Source organism: Delphinapterus leucas, chromosome 4 (assembly GCF_059928025.1).
Source record: "Delphinapterus leucas isolate spDelLeu-1000000601 "Yukka" chromosome 4, BTC_Dleu_Yukka2, whole genome shotgun sequence".
In the NCBI taxonomy this organism is placed as follows: Eukaryota; Metazoa; Chordata; class Mammalia; order Artiodactyla; family Monodontidae; genus Delphinapterus; species Delphinapterus leucas.
This window is the reverse complement of record NC_143132.1, coordinates 119792025-119813885: the sequence shown is the minus strand read 5'-3', so window position 1 is coordinate 119813885 and position 21861 is coordinate 119792025.

The following is a 21861-nucleotide window of genomic DNA, read 5'->3' as shown; positions in this document are numbered from 1 at the left end:
AAGAAAGCAACCCTGGAGGATATTCACATAAATGTGCCACCAGAGTCAGGAGGTAAGATAAAGAAATGCTTCCTACAGTGGAGCAGGGAACACATCAGAGCATGTGTTAGGGGGCCCCAGAGGGCAGCTTTCAGCGTATGTATCCTGATAGAATTATTTAAAAAGCCATGTCATCGCACCTCATGCACTCTCCAGGTGCAACTCTCTTGATGCTTTTCCAATTTGAAGGGTTTTTTTTCACCTATCATTTTTGTAAGTTGCTTTTTTTTTTTTTTTTGAAATTTGGATGGAATTGGCTGGTTCCCCATCATCTGAAGACCCCTTCTGGGTTGCAACAAGGAAGGCTCTCTTAACTGGTTTCTTCCTTAAAGGTTCCCAAGCTTCTCTTTCTTTAGATCTGAAAGATATGCCTAAATAAAGAACTGAACGTTTCAAAATGTATTTATAGGGATTTCTTCATGGACGGGTAGAGAGAGACGGCAGCACCCAACTGGGGCTTAGTGTTTCTATATGGAGGGGATTAGGTGTGGCTCTTGATTGATGGCAGTAGGGTAGAGGACCTGCACTGGTTTTTACTATGATTATATGTTTATTTGGTGAGGTCTTGGTGAAGAGCTGTTATTTTATGGAGGAAGGGGGCTGAAACTACCTCAAGCCACCCATTGGTGCGGCCATGTTATTGCCGTATCGCAAAGAAATCCTCAGTGGCTCTTGGTAGCCTACCAAATAAAGCTGTAATGCTTGGGCTGATGTTCAAGGCCGTCTACAACGTAACCTTCACCCTATTTCTCCAGCCTTAACATCCCCTACTCCTTGTACAGACCTGTGTGGATGCTCCACATCTTTTGGCCCAGCTCCTTTCTCTCGCTGCTGCTGTGGCAGCCAGCTTGTGGCCTGACAGCTCTCACCTGAGCTGCACAGAGACTCTTTCATTTTCTGCCTGACATCTCCCTGACTCTGCAGTGTGGACACGCTGGTCACCTGGTTGCCTTCTGGATGTGCGAGGGACTGACCCTGCTGTGGGGCAGCCTCCGATGACTGGGGGATGGGAACTGGAGGGTGAGGACCACCCCCCGCCTGCCCCATCTCTCAGCTGGGCGGTTCCGAGGTCCCTTCACACAGCTCCTCAGAAGTGCCCGTGGCACTGTGCCCCAGATGCCCACAGTGGTGAGCAGCTGCTAGCCCACCCTCCACCCGCGTGCTGGCCTTCCCTCCTTGCTTGTTCCTCTCTCCCCGCACCTCACCCCTGTTCCCTGGGATCATTTCCCCAAACGCATGGCACTGAAGCCTCTTCTCGTGCTCTGCTTGCTGGGAGAGGGGGGCGGACAACAGTCCTCGTCCTTTTTTCTGATCATGTTCTTTGGTCTTGTCTCTTCATTTCTTTAATACTCACGCAGGGAACGTCTAGAATGTTCCTCATCTGGGGAAGGGCCCCAAATAGAAAAAGGAATCAGACCCAGGCCTTGCTCTTGAGGCAATAGGACATCTGATATAGTTTGGGGTATCTGGGGAGGTTTTCTCCAGAGTGCCTTTTAAAGGATGAGTGGGAATGAGTTTGCTGGGACACAGTGGAGGAAGACTTTCTGGGCGGAGGGAATGGTTTGGGCGGAGATGGCAGGTGGTGAACACGGTGTGTTTGGGGAACTGGAAGCTGAGCGAGACTGGAGTGGGGGGCACCCAAGGAGTGTGCACCGAGGGATCTGCCATGCCCCACGAGGGCAGAGAGGGCCCTGCGTGGCTCCTTACCTGTCCCCGGCCTGGTTCTGTCCTTCTGTTCTAGGAGGTCCCACCCTGGCTGTGGCTGCTGACCAGGGGTGGGGCGCCTGCAGGGGTGGCCTTGGCATGGTCCTGAGCCTGAGCCTGAGCCTGAGCCTCTGCGGGGCTCCCTGGGAAGCTGAGTATCCCCTCACCCAGGCCATCCTGCCCCTGTGTCCTGCCCCGGGGAGAGGCTCTGGAATAGCTGGGAGGCTGGGGAGGGACCGTCCTTCACCCACAACAAGATCTCCTGCTTGTGTGTGGCTCTGTTTTCTTTGCCATGAAACAATCCTGCCCTGGGGCTGTGGAGGTCTTTCCCCTGAGCCCGTCCCGCTGTGGTAAACATGCAGCTCCTGACTCAGGGACGGGCTGGTGACTCAGGGCTCACTGGTGGCTTCCCCATCAATCAGACCCGTTTTTGGGGACTTTAAAGGACACACAGGGAAGGCAACAGACAGAAGCAATGAGGACGAGAAAAGGTGAGCAGAGAGAAGCAGGGCTGCTGGTGGCAGGACGAGTGGAGAGATCGTGCCTGAGTCCCGATGATGTGGCCATATCAGGAGCTGTGAGGTAGTGAGGGATCCCCGGAGGGGCCTGGAGGGTCTTTTTGTTTTGGAACTACACCCCAGACTCCAGAAACTTTGTAGGGCTGGACCTGTGCTCCCTGGAGCAAAACTAGACACACCCACTTCCCTGGTCCCTTACACATCCTAACACAGAGTGGCGTCAGGCGCTGCCCTGCCTGGGTCTGAATGTTGCCCCATTGCTTACTACTGTGTGAAGCTGGGCAAGTCATTGCCCTCTCTGTGCCTCAGTTTCCGCCTCTGTAAACAGGGCTAATACTGGTGTCTACCTCAGAGGGCTGTTGTGAGGACTGGGTGAGTGAATGCCTATAATATGCAGAGAAGAGGCGGGCACGTGTGAAGCGCTCTGTAACCGGGTGGCAGCCCGGGTCTGGGGGGGACACTCAGCTGGGTAACTGAGGTGGGTGTAAGGGATCATTTACACAGGTGTGGTTCAGAGGCGGGGACGCTGACAGAATGGTACCTGCAGGAAGCCGGTTCCATTCCTGGGCCTGATGGGGCGAGGGGAAGGGGCAGTCACGAGCCAGCTGGTAGCCTCAGGCGAGGGTGGCAGGACAGCAACTGTGGGCTCTGGCCAGGAGTGCCGCTGGGCCAGCCCGCCCTGCAGGGCAGGAGTGGAGGGGATACATACCCCCGAGCCCCTCTCCTCACCCGCTCTGATCTCCTGCCCCTGCCCCGCAGAGGCCAATCCAACTGGGGGACAAAGGGCAAGGCATTTAGGAGGATGCAAAACCCAGAGGGCGGCCTGCCAGGGCCCAGGGCAGTTGCGGAAGGGTGGGGAGTGGAAGGGCAGCCCTTGGCGTCTGTCCAGCACCAGTGCCGGCTAGGGTGGCTGTGACTGTTGTGACAATGAATGCCTGTCACTTGAAGACTTGACAAATCTTCATTCCTTGCAAGGAGAGCCACAGAGCACACAGTGTGCTGCGCTATGACAGCTGGTCTCCTTCACTCGCTGGGCAACCGTTGGTGCAGGGAGGACAGAGGCCGCTCCTGCTTTCTATCCTGCGCCCGGGAGAAGCATCAGGCCTTTTTATTTACATCGCGAGCTGTTTGATGCACCCTGAAGCTGTACTTAGGGATGAAGACTCTCACAACCAATGCCACACTGTATTTATCTATTGAAGTTTATTTTACCAACTCAAAAACCTTTGAGACCGCCCCCCACCCCGGAAGTTTAAAAAAAGATAAAAGAGCAAAACTCATATATGAACTGTGCTGGTGGGTTTTTCTTCCACCGCTCTCAGGGCAGCTGGCCTGCTACAGGAAGCAGCTGAAACTCCAGGGACAGGAGCAAAAAAGCAACTTTAGGCTCGGAATGCTGAGTCATGGAGAGCAGGTGCTGGCTGCTATGGGGAGGTGATTACAGAAGGAAGAATGCTGCGTGTGTGTGAATGTTTACATTTGACACATACTGAGGGGGGGCGGGGGAGGGGGTGGAGGAGGGCGGGGGTGAGTTGAAGGCGGTGCCTGCTTTGGATCAGGGAGGAGGCCAGGCCCGGACCAGGCTCCTCCCTGGAGCCCACCTTTACTCAGCCGGGTTGTGCCAGCCCCTGGGCTTCCCTGAGCTGACTGACTGTCACAACATCCCTGTGGAGTAGGTGTTGCCCCCGTTGGCCAGACGAGGGCAAAGCCATCGGTCACTAGGGATGTCTGTATTTGAGCCCAGGTGTACACCTCCAGAGGCTGGGTTCTCTGTCATTCAGGCCGAATTTTTGCCCTTTCTGTGTGTTACCTGTATTATCATTTACTTAATATTTTTTTGAAAATGACCTTTTTTTGGTACGGTAAGCAATTTTGTTTGAAAAGGAAGCTGGATCACTACCGTGAACGGAGAGCTAGACTCACCTACCTTAAATAAGGTGACCGGGCATCCCCAGTGGCGCAGTGGTTGAGAATCCACCTGCCAATGCAGGGGACACGACTTCGAGCCCTGGTCCGGGAAGATCCCACATGCCGCGGAGCAACTGGGCCAGTGTGCCACAGCTACTGAGCCTGCGCTCTAGAGCCCGCACGCCACAACTGCTGAAGCCCGCGTGCCTAGAGCCCATGCTCCGCAGTAAGAGAAGCCACCGCGATGAGAAGCCCGCGCACTGCAACGAAGAGTAGCCCCCGCTCGCCACAATGAGAGAAAGCCCGCGTGCAGCAATGAAGACCCAACGCAGCCAAAAATAAATAAATAAAACAAATAAATTTATAAATAAAGAAATAAATAAAAATAAGGTGACCATCCATATAAACACAAAGGAATTCCTGGTTTCCAGCCTGGCTGACTCTGAATTCTAGAGCAGAATGATTTTGAATTAACTCCATCCCTTTCTGAGGGTTGGCTGAGCAGCCTCTCTCCCCTCTGTCTGGTCCCTAAGATCTGTAAAAACTGATTCGAAATTGGATAGTGTGGGACTTCCCTGGTGATGCAGTGGTTAAGACTCCACCTGCCAGTGCAGGGGACATGGGTTCGATTCCTGGTCCAGGAAGATCCCACATGCCGCAGAACAACTAAGCCCGTAGCCACAATTACTGGGCCTGCGCTCTAGAGCCCGCGAGCCACAACTACTGAAGCCCACGTACCTAGAGCCCGTGCTCCGCAACAAGAGAAGCCACCGTGTTGAGAAGCCCGTGCACCGCAGCGAAGAGTAGCCCCCGCTCGCCACAACTAGAGAAAGCCCATGCGCAGCAACAAAGACCCGACGCAGCCAAAAAAAAGAAATTGGATTGTGTGTTAGTAGCCAGTAAATGTTTAATAACCGACTTTCCAAAAATGAATGTATTATGCACACATAGTATAAATCTTACTGATGTCAAAGGCCTGTATAGCACACAATTTACAAATGAAAAAAACCCACAGAACTCTCTATTGTAAATTCTGTATAGCCATTTGATTCCTTCAGAATGCTTTCATTGCTTTTTGCTGAACTCTTCCATCTGTGGCCAACCTGTGGTTGAAATTGACAAATGAGTGTGTTAAGACATGGATGTTGGTTGATATCGTCAAGGTTAAAGTGAAGCAACAAAGACATTTGTCAGAATTTCACTTAGTCCATTCATGGTCATCAATGATATGAGTGACTTCTTTGCTGAAGTGGGTAAGAGTTTTTGAATCCTGGGAAAATATTTCCTCACTTTTTTTGTTCTATTTGCAATGTAATGGATTCCCAAATGTGACAAACTTTTAAGTGAAAGCTGCACTATTAACACCTTTTTCTTCACTTTCTTATGTCTAGATAATAAGACAATAAATCAAGCCCCAATTTGTAGCATTTGCCGATTTCTGTGGTGTAACTTCTCCTACCATGGCCCGTTTCAAATTACCAATGTGACACCACTGAGCGTGATGCAGATTTGGGAATAGAAGGGCAGAGCTCACCTTTTATAGTATTTCCACTGTACAGATACAAAAGACATAAATAACCGTAACAGCCTAGATAGTAGTTAGATGTAGCAAAATAATTTGGAAGTTGCCAGTATTTAATACTTTTGTTTTTAATATAATTTATTTAATTATAAATTTCTATAACTTAATTTTTAATAAGAGCTGTGTTTATCAACTGAATCTCCAGATTCCTCAAAAATTCTGTCACCACTGGTGTGTGTCAGCTCCAGTACACCAGTGATCGCAGCCTTATCTTGAAACTGGGCATACTGTACGTGCATGAAGCTTGGAGCCAGGGGCCAGAATAATTTCTGCTGTTTTCAGATGTACACACTCCACTATGCCCTACCTCAACAGAATAACGGAGTTTGTCTCTCCCCTTACTTCTCTAACTTCGAATCCTCTACTTTCCTTCTCACTGACGCTGCTCCCTAGATATTCCTCAGATGCACCAGGCATGTCCACCTCAGGGCCTCGGCACTTGCTATTTTCCCTGCCTAGAATGTTCTTCCTCCAGCTATCTGCGTGGTCCACTCCCTTCCCTCCTTCAGATCTTTGCTCAAATGTCACCTTCTCAGTGAGGTTCTCCCTGCCCACCTTGCTTATAACTGCGACCCCTCCTCTCTATTCCCCTGCTGACCATCCCTCTTCCTGGCTTTATTTTTCTCCCTAGCATCAATTACTTTCAATGTATTACACTGTATAAGATCCTCCTATTTTGTTTATGGCCCACCCACAAGAAAGTAAGCAACTCTTTTAATATGTTTTGTGGGATCCTCTGTGTATAGAACAGTGCCTAGCACAGGGTATGTGGTCAGTACATATTTGTTGAGTAAATAAATGATTGAATAGTAGAAGCCCAATAAATATGTATTGAATAAAGAGATAAATGAATGAATGAATGTTGCCTCAAGTTCTGGAGGCATCAGATTATCAGGAAGAGATTTTAAAACTATATATATACCAGCTTTATTGAGATATAATTCATATTCCATACAGTTCACCCACTTGATGTATACAGTTCAATGGTTTTTGATGTATTCAGAGTTTTGAGATCATCACTAATATCAATTTTAGAATATTTATATCACTCCAGAAAGAACCTCATGCCCATTAGCGGTCACTGTCCATTGCCTCTGAATCCCCCCAGCCCTAATCAAATGTTAATTTATTTCTGTGTCTGTAGATTTGCCTATTCTCTCTCTCTATATATCTATGGAATTGTATAATATGTGACCTTTTATATCTGGCTTCTTTCACTTAGCATAGTGTTTTCAAGGTTCATCTATGTTATGGCTTGTGTTAGTACTTTATTTCTTTACATTGATGAATAATAGCCCACTATGTGGATATACCAAATTTTATTTATTCATTCATCAGTTGATCTATGTTTAGGTTTGTTCCATTTTTTTCACTCTAACGGCTAATGCTACTATGAACATTCATGTACAAGTTTTTGTGTGGATATATGTTTTCATTTCTCTTGGATATATACCTAGGAATAGAATTGCTGGGTCATATGATACTCTATGTTTATTTTGGAGAACTGCCCATCATCAGGGTATGAGATTTCCAACTTCTTCACATCCTCATCAATACTTGTTAGTATCTGTCATTTTTATTATAGCCATCTTAGGAGGTGTGAAATGATTTGTGAATTTGGTTTGCATTCCTTTCTTTTTTTAAATTGAAGTATAGTTGATTTACAATTTTGTGTTAGTTTCAGATGTACAGCAAAGTGATTCAGTTTTATATATATATATATATATATATACACATATATATTTCCAGATTCTTTTCTATTATAGTTTGTTACAAGATATTGAAAATAGTTCCCTGTGCTATACAGTAAATCCTTGCTGTTTATCTATTTTATATATAGTGGTGTATATCTTTAATCCTATACTCCTAATTTAACCCTTCCCCCATTCCCCCTTTGGTAACCGTAAGTTTGTTTCCTATGTCTGTGAGTCTGTTTCTGTTTTGTAAATAAATTCATTTGTATTATTTTTTAGACTCTACATATAAATGATATATAATATTTGTCTTTTTCTGTCTGACTTACTTCACTTAGGTTGATATTCTCTAGGTCCATCCATGTTGATGCATATGGCAATATTTCATTCTTTTTTTACGCCTGAGTAATATTCCATTATATATATATACATATATATGTGTATATATATATGATGGACACTTAGGTTGCGTCTGTGTCTTGGCTGTTATAAATAGTGCTGGTTTACATTTCTTTGATGGGTAATGATGCTGAGCATCTTTTCACGTGCTTATAGGCTATTTGTCTATCTTCTTTGGAGAAATGACTGTCAATTTTTAAATTTGGGTTGTCTTTTTGAGTTGTAAGAATTCTTTATATATTTTGAATACTAGACGCTTATTAGATATATGATTTACAAAAACTTGTGGGCTGTCTTTCACTCTCTTCTTGATGGTGTTCTTTGAAGCACAAATGTTTTAACTTTAAAAAAATTTTTTTTAATTATTATTTTGGCTGTGTCGGGTCTTTGTTGTGGCATGCAGGATCTTTCGTTGTTGTTGTTGCCTCATGTGGGCTCTTTGTTGAGGTGCGTGGGCTTCTCTCTAGTTGTGGCATGAGGTTTTCTCTCTCTAGTTGTGGCGCGTGGGCTTAGTTGCCCTGTGGCATGTGGGATCTTAGTTCCCTGACTAGGGGTCAAACCCGTGTCCCCTGCATTGGAAGGCGGACTGTTCACCACTGGACCACCAGGGAAGTCCCACAAATGTTTTAAATTTTGATGGTGTCCAGTTTACCTCAGTTTTCTTTTGTGGCTTGTGCTTTTGCTGTCATGGCTAAGAAACAGTCACCTAACCCAAGGTTATAAGGATTTACACCTAGGTTTTCTTCTAAGAATTTTATAATTTTCACTCTTACATTTAGGTCTTTGATCCGTCTTAAGTTAACTTTAATGCATGGTGTGAGGTAGGGATCCAACTTAATTATTTTGCACATACATATCCAACGGTCCCAGCACCATTCGTTGAAAAAGCTATTTTCCCCCATTGAATTGTTTTGGCACCCCTGTCTAAAACAAGGGGAGATTTTAAATAAGATTTTTGTGATTAGATTTGCTTCTTTGCGATTTACTTTGGTGGAAGCATTGAGAAGTCTAGTTAAAGTCTATTTAGGTATAAGGCAGGAAATCCTTTCAAACTGGTTCAAGAATAAAGGGAATGCTCCTAATGCCTAGACTGTGATTTTTTCAAAATGTTTTAGCTTTTTTTTGGGAAATTGAGGTATAATTACATATAACATTATATTAGTTTTAGGTATATAAAGTAATGTTTTGATATTGCAAAATGATCACTGCAATAATTCTATTTGACATTCGTCACCATAGTTATAAAAATTGTTTTTCTTTTGATGAGAAGTTTTAAGATTTACTCTCTTAGTAACTTTCAAATATGTAATACAGTATTATTAACTATAGTCACTGTGCTGTAGATTACTTCCCATGACTTATTTATTTTGTGACTTTTGACCCCCTTCACACATTTTGCCCATCCCCAACCCCTGCATCTGGGAACCACAAATCTGTTCTCTGTATCTTTGAGCTTAGTTTTTGTATTTTTGTTTTCTTTTTTAGATTCCACATCATAAGTGAGATCATATAGTATTTGTCTTTCTCTGTCTGACTTATTTTACTTAGCATAATGCCCTCTAGGTCTATCCACGTTTTCACAAATGGCAAAATTTTACTCTTCTTCATGGCTGAATAATATTCCATTGTATATATATACCACATCTTCTTTATCCATTCTTCCATTGATGGACATTTAGGTTATTTCTATGTTTTGGCTATTGTAAATAATACTGCAGTAAACATTAGACTGTAATCTTGAATTATTATTTTCCACTAAAAGAAACCAAGTTTCCTTGGAGACATAGTTGATTCTAGGTTGAGGACAGGAAACTCCTGGAACATCAAAGACTACCATCTATGGTCATATCAAAAGGACCCAGAAACCAAGCTGCATAAGCATTCACTAGGCCAAGATAGAATGATATGATTATCAATAAGGATAATAACTACAATGGACTGAAATACATTAAAAAATGTTTAAATCCATGATTCATAATGATGTTTTAAAAAACTATTTCTTCACTGTTTACTTTTGGAGGATGCTAAGAAATCACCTCATTATTTTGTAAATTGATGAAGGAAAATAATCAAGCATTTATCTTTCCTTTCCCTTGTAAAGTGTACCTTAGGGTAACCAAATAGTTGAAAAGAGGGAAGTTTCTTACTATAGAAGTTTTCCAGTCAATAAAGAAGGAATAATAGATTTGGATTATCATTCTGTAATTCCCTAATAAATGAATACGGGCCATCAATGACTGATAACATCACCTAAATAGAGAGAGAGAAATGGGGAGGGAGAGAGGGAGAGGGAGAGAGAAGGAGGAAGACAGGTTATTTTGTCCTTCCTGTTATGGAAGTACACAATACTTCCACCACCTATGAAGCAGGCTTGTTAAAAAATAGAAAAGAAATCAAATGTGAATCTCATCAAGCCTCTTGTCCTAACTAGTCATTGAAAGGAAATACAGGGGGCAGAGGAATATGTTAAATGATATTCTGGGGATGTAATGAAACTATAGGAAACTCTGTTGTAGGAAACCTGGGTTCTTTTATTTTTTATTTAACATCTTTATTGGAGTATAATTGCTTTACAATGTTGTGTTAGCTTCTGCTGTATAACAAGGTGAATCAGCTATATGCATACATATATCCCCATATCCCCTCCCTCTTGTGTCTCCCTCCCCACCTCCCTATCCCACCCCTCTAGGTGGTCACAAAGCACCAAGCTGATCTCCCTATGCTATGCGGCTGCTTCCCACTAGCTATCTATTTTACATTTGTGTAAAACACACAAATGTGTGTGTGTATATGTCAATGCTACTCTCTTACTTTATCCCATCTTACCCTTCCCCCTCCCCGTGTCCTCAAGTCCATTCTCTACATCTGCATCTTTACTCCTATCCTGCCCCTGGGTTCATCAGAACCTTTTTTTTTTTTTTAGATTCCATATATATGTGTAAGCATACGGTATTTGTTTTTCTCTTTCTGACTTACTTCACTCTGTATGACAGACTCTAGGTCCACCCACCTCACTACAAATAACTCAATTTCGTTTCTTTTCATGGCTGAGTAATATTCCATTGTATATATGTGCCACATCTTCTTTATCCATTCATCTGTCGATGGACACTTAGGTTGCTTCCATGTCCTGGCTATTGTAAATAGAGCTGCAGTGAACATTTTGGTACATGACTCTTTTTGAATTATGGTTTTCTCAGGGTATATGCCCAGTAGTGGGATTGCTGGGTCGTATGGTAGTTCTATTTTTAGTTTTCTAAGGAACCTCCATACTGTTCTCCACAGTGGCTGTATCAATGCACATTCCCACCAGCAGTGCAAGAGGGTTCCCTTTTCTCCACACCCTCTCCAGCATTTATTGTTTGTAGATTTTTTGATGATGGCCGTTCTTACCGGTATGAGGAGATACCTCATTGTAGTTTTGATTTGCATTTCTCTAATGATTAGTGATGTTGAGCATCCTTTCATGTGTTTGTTGGCCATCTGTATATCTTCTTTGGAGAAATGTGTATTTAGGTCTTCTGCCCATTTTTGGATTGGGTTGTTTGTTTCTTTGTTATTGAGCTGCATGAGCTGCTTGTATATTTTGGAGATTAATCCTTTGTCAGTTGTTTCATTTGCAAATATTTTCTCCCATTCTGAGGGTTGTCTTTTGTTTATGGACACCTGGGTTCTTGAATAAATAATTTCATGGAAAGAAAAGAGATGGAAGGAGAATCTATAGATTAAAAGAGATGTAACCTTTCATCAGTAGCAATGTAAGGATCTTACATGGATCCCAATTCAAACAAAGGATCCCAATTCAGAGTATACATCAATCAGAGAAATATAAACATTTATTGGGCATTTGATTATATTAAGGACTTATTACTACTTTTTATAGGTGTGATATCAGTATTGTCATATAGTTTAAAGCCATTGTCATATACTTTAAAGTCCTAATCTTTAGCTATTCTATACTGAAATATACATAGAGAGATGAAATGACATAATGCCTGGGATTTGATTTGAAAAATACACATGTGGATGTAGGTGAGGGTATAGATGAAGCAATATTGACCAAGAGTTGATAATTGTTGAAGTTGGTGATGGGTCATTATTCACCCTTCCTTCTTTTGAAAATTACATAATAAAAGGTTTTGAAAATAACCTGCCTCCCTCCACATCTCAGGGCCTCTTGCTCCCACATTTGTGCTTTCCTTGCTGGTGCCTGTTCCCTCAACCTGGTGAAGCCCTGACTGGGATCCCAGGACCATGTGGTTCCAGGGCCCACCACTGACTGCCTTCCATTCTATCAAGAGAATCTAGCTGATTGAGCTCAGCCAGTGAATGGCCTGCCTTGGATTGGGTCATGTCAGCTGTGGCCCCTTTTGTTAGTTTGTGTGTTTGTGAGTTATTGGGGATTCGAATGGAGATTTCCAGGAACTATGGGCCAGGAAATTCTCTAGAAGGAGTAGGTTTAACTGTGGGTTGGCCATGAAACTTAGCAAGTATGGGGATGTACTGGAGAAAGGAGAGACTAGAATTAGGAGACCAGACAGGATACTGTTGAATTCAACAAATATTCACTGGGCACCTTCTACGTGTGTGGCCTTGGGTTAGGTGCTGGGGATGTAGGGAGAAATGAAATGTAAGAGATGGAAAACCGTGCAAAGGGGATGGTGAGGTGGGCAAGGCTGGATCCAGGCACTGAGTTGATTGGGCCTGGTCAGGGAGAGACTACCCCTTTCTCCTTTCACATCCTCCCGATAGCCTCAGCCCTGCAAAGTCCTGTCCAATTCTCAAGGCCCATTGCACACACTACCTCCTCCCCAAGAAGCATTTTCTGATCCCCCTTTGAACTCCATAGCAATTCGTATGTCCTTACCTTAATTTGCATTGTAATGATATAGTTTATGTAGTTGTAGTTGCGTTTTTTTTTTTTTTTTTTTGCGGTACGCGGACCTCTCACTGTTGTGGCCTCTCCCGTTGCGGAGCACAGGCTCCGGACGCGCAGGCTCAGCGGCCGTGGCTCACAGGTGTAGTTGCGTATTTTGTGTTATTGTAATTTGCCTCTTCGTCTTTTGCTTTCAGATTTCTGCTAGACTGCAGAGTCCGTATCTTAGCCTCATCTGCAGGCTGTGGGAAGGGCTAGAGTCCTGGGTTTGAATCTCATTTTCACCACTTGCAAGCTTGTGACTTTGAGCAAGTTACTTAGCCTCTCTGAGCATCTCTTTATTTGTTAATGAGAATGATAATACTCACCTAAAAGTGTTTTGTGAGGATTAAATTCTATCAAGGATGTAAAAGCACAGGACTGAGCACAGAGCAATTTATGGATGTGTATTGAATGAGGAGAAATAAGTTAGGCCTCGAAGGGTGAGAGGCATTAGCATAGCTGGAAAGATGAGAAAGGTAAGGGAAAGAAAAGTGCATATCTAGTGGCTCGCCCTCCCTCCATGCCCTCAGGGGACAGGTGAGAGGGTGGGTTAGCTAGGTGGAGGGACAGCCAGCTGCCACACTGTGGACGGGACAGCTCTTCCTGTTGTCAGCAGAAGCCATGCCCTTGTCTGGTGTAATGGAAACTCTGCCTTCTGAGCTGCATTGTGCTCCTTCCTTGATATCACTGTCCCAGGACCCGAGTCGCCAGTAACTAGTGCAGGACGTAGGGCTTGGCTCTCAGGGAGAGGCAGTCGCACAGTCTTCTCAGCAGCGTTCCACTGCCGACCCCTCTGTTCGACCTGAACCCAGTATTCTCCTGGGGGGTTTGTGACACCGCATTCTCTAGGATTTCCCCTCACTTTGACAGCCACTCCTAGAAGTCTCATTTCCGCGCTCTGGTTCCTCGCGTCACCTCTTATGAGGTTGGCAGTCCTGGGATAGGGGCCCGAGTCTGTCTCTCTTTTCCCTCCATATTATCCCCCAGGTCTTCTCACCCTGCCCTGCAGCTCAGATACCCTAGAGATGGGGATGGCCCCAAATGGTACCTCCAGCCTGGCCTCCCTCACAACTCCAGATTCGGATAAACTGTCTGCTTGCGGCCTTCAGCCATGCGCTCTTTCTGGATTTCTCCCCTGAACTGGCTCTTTCCTCCATCTCTTTCATCTCAATAAATGGAACTTCCCTAGCTACTCAGGGTAAAAACCTAGAAGTGACCACCTTGGCTCTTCCTGTTTTCTCATTCCTATAATCGCCTTCCCACCTCGTCTCTGCATCCGGTCCTTTAGCAACTCCTGTCAACTCTACCTTTAAAACATGGCCCCCCATGTGCCCACTTCTCTTTAGCTCTCCCATCCTTGTCCAAGCCAAAATCACGTTGCCCCTGGACTAATGCAGTAGCTTCCTAAATGCTTCCGTTCCCGCCCACTACACTCATGTTTCTTTGCTACGTAGCTAGAGCTAGTTTTAAAAATCTAAATCCTTCTTAAAATTCTCCAGTGGCTTCCTCTTGCACCTGGAAAGAAATCCAACCCCTAGCTTTGGCCTCATGGGGCAAGAATCTAGCTCCCCACTGACTTCCCCTAAAACCCCCTCCCCGCATCCACCTTGCTCGGCCTCGCTGGCTGGTTCTACCTCAGGCCGTCTGCACCTGCTGTTCTCTTCTTGCTGTGATGCTTCCCTCCAGGTGGTTTTGCATTCATTTGCATTCCTTGGCCATTTGATCTAAAGCAGCCATTTGGTCATGTTTAGCACATTACCCCATTCCTGTTCTCTGCCGAATGCTTCTCACATTTTCTTGTTTGGTTTCTCATCTGTTGTTCGTCTCCCCCCTCCCACCCCCCTGCCCCCTGTTTCACGTACGTTCCATGACAACAGGCGCCAGGCTGGTTTTGCGCACTGCTTTGACCTCAAGACCCAGCATGGGGCCCAGCACACCCTAGGTGCTGTCAGGTCTGGAATTTGATTCTAGCCCGCTTACAAGCTAGCAAGTTAGCCTTTTACTCTTCCATGGGTGCTGGTGGGAGACCTGAGACACCAAGGTCGGAAGCAAAGGACTTTATTCCTCCCAGGACAGCAAGCAGCATGTTTGCACCAGGTTTTCCTTGCCCTCTGTTCTCAAGGGGGAGACCTGACCTGGGCCAGATGGAGAGGACATGCACAGTGAGCTGTGCTCTAGGTGAAGGACACGGAGCTTGGGAAATTCATGACTTTGATAGTCAGCAGTATGCAAGCCTGTTCTTTGTCCCAAGGGAAACATGACCTCATCTCTCAAGGTTTCTTGCTGATGACACAACCCTAAGAAATGGGCCAAGTAAAGAGCAGTCAGTCCTTGTATCCTTGGCACACACAGCTAGGTGTATAGGTGCGTGAGTTCCACGGAAGAATGTGGTAAACATTTGTTGAATGAATGAGTGAAAGAAACCTAGCCTAGTGACTAGGTACCAGGAGTTGATGCCTGCAGATGGGCTCACCTGAAGTCAGTACCTGCCTGGATCCCTGCCTCTCACTTACTCTGAAAAGTGAGAGGCAGGGATCTTTCTACCGCTGCTCTTCTCAGCCCTCACCACGCCTCACTCCTACCCGCATTCACTGTGGCTGACTGTTTGCTGAGACTGGTAGCGTCTTCTGCTACTGCCTGAGCCAGATACAACCTTTTGCTTGCTGGATGGCGATTCCCCCTAGTGTCTGTGGCTGGCTCTCTCCCAAGGATCTCCCCATCCCACTGCCACATCGCAGTGCTGTGTTTTTTGTTTGTTTTGGTTTTTTTGCGGTACACGGGCCTCTCACTGTTGTGGCCTCTCCCGTTGCAGAGCACAGGCTCCGGATGCGCAGGCTCAGCGGCCATGGCTCACGGGCCCAGCCGCTCCGCGGCATGTGGGATCTTCCCAGACCGGGGCACAAACCCATGTCCCCTGCATCGGCAGGCGGACTCTCAACCACTGCGCCACCAGGGAAGCCCCGCACTGCTGTTAAATGTCGCAAGGTTGGCCCTATCCCAACACGTGGCACGAGGCATGTTAACAATGGTGCCATCATGGCACTCTCTGGTACGTACTGGGCGTGTAAGAGCAGGGGTGGCTGCTGTAGCTCTCTTGCTTCTCACCCTAGAAAGTCCTCTGTGAAATGGCATTACATTGTCCTTTCCCATGATCCAGCATCCAGACTTACGGATTCAGAAATCTCAAATTTCTAAATTTTGGAACTTGGAATCCAGGCAGTTTCCTGACTTGACATAATTTAGTGATGCTGATTGACCAACAGAGCTCTCAGAGAATGAAGAAATATTTGAAAACCAATTAATTTAATTAGCAGAAAGCCTGTCAGATAGTTGGAATATTGACAGTAGTCTACCCAGAACGTTCTTACCCCGTAAGCAAACTACATGGGAAGTTAAATTCTATTCAGAAAGTGGTCTGGCAGGCACAGAATTAGACCCCAAGCTACAAGGAGCCGGCCAGGTGACAGGGAGGGTTAATGGCGTCCTGCTCTGAAAGCCTGATGTATCTGTCTTCATATTAGAAACATTCCTGCCGGCCTGAGCCTTATCGTTCTTATTATGAGCCAATTGTTGCCTCTTGGACTCTCCTTTTTAAATATTTCTAGGGTTGACAATCCTCCCTTTTTCATCAACACATTCTTTTTCTTTCTCTGGATTTTACTTCCAATTATTTTCTGTTCTTTTACTATGTAACTAATATGTGAATCCATTTTGTTGTAAAAGATCCAAGCAACACATACACCTCTAGAGACAAAACACATGAAAGTTCTCTGTCATGTCCCTGTGCCACCCCGCTCTCCTGTCCCACTTTAAATGGGACATCATGGAAGTAAATGACCTGGAATATGGAAAGAATCGGACAAGAAGACCTCAATATACATCAGTGACTATTTCTGGGAGAGGAGTTTGTTAGTGATTTTTACTTTTTCTTTACATTTTTCTTTTTTCTTAAAATAATAACTTGTATATTACTTCTCTAAGAAGAAAACGGTTTTCTTAAGAAAAAGAGAAAAAGAGCATAGCCTTTGGAATTCCACAGACATGGGTGTGAAGGCTGGCTGTAGTCCTTTCTCTCTCTCTGGCTGTGCACACACTAGTTTACCTCCTTGAGCCTCAGTTTCCTCATTTCCTCATCTGTAAAGAACAGGTGTAAGACCCCCTCCCTCCCTTATGGGGTTGTTATGAATAAAGTATGTGAAAGCACCTGACACATGGTTGTCACTCACTAAATCAATTTCCTCCCAAGGAGAAGAAAATACGTGTTGCCCTGAAATCCCTTTGCAGATCATTTCTAATTTTACATGTGAAAGGTTTCAGAGCCACAAAATTATGCAGATACTGTGTATGCATGTGTGTAGGTGTGTGCAGGAAGAAAAGGAAGGAAGTATAAAACTGTTAAAGGATTCATAACTATGCGAGTGTACTTAATACCACTGAATTGTGCACTTCAAAATGGTTGGAATGGTAATTTTATGTTAACTAATTGTACCACACCAAAAAACGTTAAAAAAAAAAAAAACTGCTAAAAGAAGATTGAGAACACCTCTTTTCTTTCTCACACCCTTTGAGCCCTGGACTTTCTCAGGTGAAGATGCAAAGCCACATTTTGTGTTTTCTTGTAGAGTTTCAGTCAAAGGGGCTATTTCTTCCTGTGTTAATTCAACCGTTCCAGTAAATATAGATCAACATGCAGTATGAAAAATGTTTTTTTGTTTGTATATCTTAAAAAAACCCTCAGTGATTATATATCTTTGACCACTGGTACAAGCTGGTTCTCCAGTCAGGGTAGCAAGCTGGGGCAGGAAGGGACAGAGTGGGACTAGATGCAGGGTCTGGGGTGGGGGATGGGGACAGTGGAGGCATGTGGAAAAGGAGACCGCCTTTGACTTCCTTTCCTGTGGACCTCACTTTCAACCACTTCTTCTGCATCTTTTCATCATCGCTTGCTTAATGAAAGTTTGGCTCCACACTTGGAGAATATGCCGGGGGAAGGAATTGCAATGTTTCAGCTCTTAACTCCTCAGACAGCTGTCTGCTGCTGCCTGGGTTGATCTGACTCGGGTGGTCAGAGTAGCTGCCTGTCATCAGGGTCTTACTACGCACAAGCGCAAACGTTCCATCCTTTGCGCTGTGCCTGTATTTCTCACAGGGACCCTCTGAGGTGGGCATTATTATTTGCATTTTATAAATGTGGAAACTGAGATCCAGGGAGGCTAGTGTTTTGCCTGAAGCCTCACTGGTAATAAGTGGCAGAATCAGGATCCAAACCTTGCTCTGTTTAAGCTCTCAAGTCCACGCTCTTTTCATCACGCTTGGTAGGTCACTTCACTTGTTTTAATTGTAATGTAAAAACAAGGGGAAAAGAAAAGAAAAGAAGGCAGTGGAGTGGAGCTAGACTGGTGTTTCCCAACTCTGGCTGCCTATTGGACTCTTCTGGGAAGCGTGAAAAAGAGCTCAGAATCCCTGCCCTACTGCCAGGGATTCCAACTCAGGTCCTGGTATGCTTTAAATTCCCCGGGTGATTCTAAAGGGCAAGTAGGTTGAGAACTCCTGGTCTACACCAGTGATTCTCAAACTTGAACTGCATCCAGTCCACTTGGGTTTGCGTTAAAATGCAGATTCTGGGGCTTCCCTGGTGGCGCAGTGGTTGAGAGTCCGCCTGCTCGATGCAGGGGACACGGGTCCGAGAAGATCCCACATGCCACAGAGCGGCTGGGCCTGTGAGCCGTGGCCGCTGAGCCTGCGCGTCCGGAGCCTGTGCTCCGCAACGGGAGAGGCCACAGCAGTGAGAGGCCCGCGTACTGCAAAAAAACCAACCAACCAAACAAACAAAAAATGCAGATTCTGATCCAGCAGGCCTTGGTGTGGGCTGATATGCTACATTTCTAAGCAGCTCCCAGGTGATACTGACGCTGCTGGTACATGGACCACTCTTTGAATAGTGAGGGTATTAATGATCCTAGGTTTCTGTCCCCTTCTAATATGCTGTGACAGTGGAGAAAGCAGTTCTAAAGCACAGGTGTTCTGTATCCACCAAGCTTCCTGCACCTCTATATCCTGTCATCCTTACCTGTTACAAATGAGCAGTATTTCTCTTGGTGGTCAAAATGTGTGAAAGCCGAACACCAACACTGATGGACGATGGGACATAATGAAGGGGCGTGGAGACTATGCATGGGTTTATATCCCAGTTCTCTTGTTTACCAGCTGTGTGAGTTCAGGCAAGTTACTTAATCCCTCTGAGTCTTAATTTCCTCAACTCCAAATTCAGGATAATAAACCCTTATTGCATTGGGATATGGGGAGGATCAAATGGGTTAATATAGACAAAGCACTTTGTACCAATAGGTGCCCATCAAATGGCAATGCTGTTATCTTGGTGGACTTTCCAAGTTGATCTAATCTTGTGATAGAGCTCCCTGCAAGTCAGAGGAACCTTGATCTGTGTCCTCTGCACAAAGCAGAGTCTGCCTTTGATCTGAATGTCAGGTGACACGATGACATGACATCTCAAGGCACAGGACCTTCGGGCCAGCGTCCTTGCCTAGAGAATGACAGAGCAGAGAAACCTTTTGTTTCCTTCCTTCTCTGGACTGTTAGATTACTGTTCCCTGCCTACCTGTGGAAATTCCCTGGTGATTTTTGGTATAAAAACAGAGAACGTTAGCTCTTAACGTATTGGTTCAATGCTGCGCCCAGACTAATCGTTAGTAGTAATTTATTCAATCAGTATTAATTGGTTGCCCAGGTGCCAGGGATACAAGGACAAACAAAAACCTCACAATCTCTTTCACCCTGGAGTTTGTCGAGGGGGTGCGGGCAGCTGTTGAACAAATAAAATGTACAGTTGCCATTGTGGAAAGTGCTATGAAAGGAAAGAACAAGGCTTCCTGAAAGAAAATACTGAAGAGCTGGTAGCGCCGTCAGTTTTCACTTAAAAAAAGCCTTGTGATTTCCTATGTGTAGACTGGGTTGAAGCAGGGCAAGAGGGAGGACAGGCAGTTAGGAGCTCTGACAGTAGTCCAAGCCCAGATGGTGGTGGCAATGGAGTGGAGAGAATTTGGTGGAATAAAGACTGGGGGCGCATTCCCTTCATTTGTCTTAATTATCATAAAATGTCAGCTTGTAGTTTGAATAGTTTTATAATTTTCCCCCTTTTAGTCAATACAGAAGACACCATGTCATCACCACAGGAAATTCTAACTAGTTGTGTGGTTTTTAGGCTAGTGGTTTCCCCTCTGTATGTCTCCATCCATCCATCCATCCATCCATCCATCCATCCATCCATCCATCCATTCATCCATCCATTCATTCTCTAAAATAGTGGTAGTGGTAGCAGGTGTTCATATCAACAGGGTCTAATGTTCTTTCTTGCCCTGTCATTTGGGGACTCCAAGACAAATTAATACTGAGTACGAGATTTCCTATTCTTTAAGAACTCTTGACTCCCTTTCTTCTGGGCCAGCACAGGTCAGTGAACTTATAATCATACTTCAAGCACAGGACGCATGAGTCAGGAAGGGTTAAGGCCGCAGTCCCCTCAAGCCAGAACTACAAAGCAAAATTGATTTCAATGCCCAGGCACCAACCCCGGCTCTAAACCGTGGGAATTGAGAGGCAGCTGGAGTGTGACTCACCTACTAACTCTGAATGACACACGCTGGGTCACAATTATCCCTGAACCACCTTGTTCAGAGCCCGCTGGAATAACTTACACACCTTAAATTTAAATAGCTCAGTTGTCTCACGAAATTAGTATTAGAGTAAAAACATTTAGAAAATAGAACTTCAAATGGTGCAGGTTAGGACATTCGGGACCAGAGAGGTCAACTCATGGACCTAAGGTCACACAGCTGGCTATCTGGCCAGCCCCAAGAGCCTGAAGTTAGGGACAAGGAGACCTTCTTGGGGATGGTTTTGTATGGGAGTTGCAGGATTCTGCTGCTAAGACAGAGATACTCAGCCATTTGTTTGAATCTGAGAGTGGAGTTTCAGATTCTACTCACGTGCATTCCACCATGGTTGATGCCTCCATGGCCTCTTCTCTGAAGTTTCCCATAATTTGCACTGGACGGTTTGCTGTAAGGACTCCATCCTCTTAATCCTCTAAATCCTAAGGATCTAGGGAAACCAAGGCCAGTTCCGCCTTGCAGAAAAGCTGGGAACCCCTGATCTCAAGGTTGGTTAGCTTAAAACAATTAAAAAAAATAGAGAATAATGTAAATACTAATATAACATACACCGGGTTCCTGCAACCCAGAATTAATAACTATTAACATTTCCTTCAAGGTATTTTGAGAATCTTTTTTTTCTTTAGAATGGCTTAGGCATGTAAGATACCGGCTGAATCTACCATCTTGCTTAATCAGCCAGATTTCTATCAAATTAGAATATAGAACTAAGACGGAAAAGAGAAAGACATTTTTTTTTAATATGGTACATAAGTGTACCATGTGATGAGTTTTGACAAATGCCTATCACTGTGTTTTAAATTGCATTTTGCAATTGGAACTACAAAAAAAGAGATTTTAATTTACATAATCTTTTTTGCTGTTTTCACTTCCACTTAATACAGGGAATAACCTGGGGATTTTTGTTTGTTTTATGGCAGAAAATGCTTACGTTAAAAAAAAAAAGTCAGAGAGTAAAAGTTAAGTTTACAGATTTCCAGTGACAGATTAAAGAGAGCTAGAAAACTATGGAAAGTGAAAGTTCCGTTTTGTTGCCTACAACTGTATTTTCATTTGTTAAGTTCTAGAAACGTGTTTGAATGGGGAGTCAGGAAGTCTGAATTCTACAATCTGCGCTGCCACTAATACGCTGTATGACTGCTGGCCCCATCCCTTTACCTCTTGAGGCTGATAATCTAACATTTTATGCTTTTGGAATAGTTTGATTCCACTGTCTGCTCCATTACAGTCTTTGATTATAGTTTTACCCTTTGGTACCTCATTGACCAATTGGTCCTGATTTCCTCCATCACATATAACAAGAAGAGTGAGCTATGGACACCACAGGATGATGACAAGCTAGGCTAGTTTATGTACAAAACACATTGCCTGGGTGTCATACGTGCACTAGACTGCCATCTCTGGACCA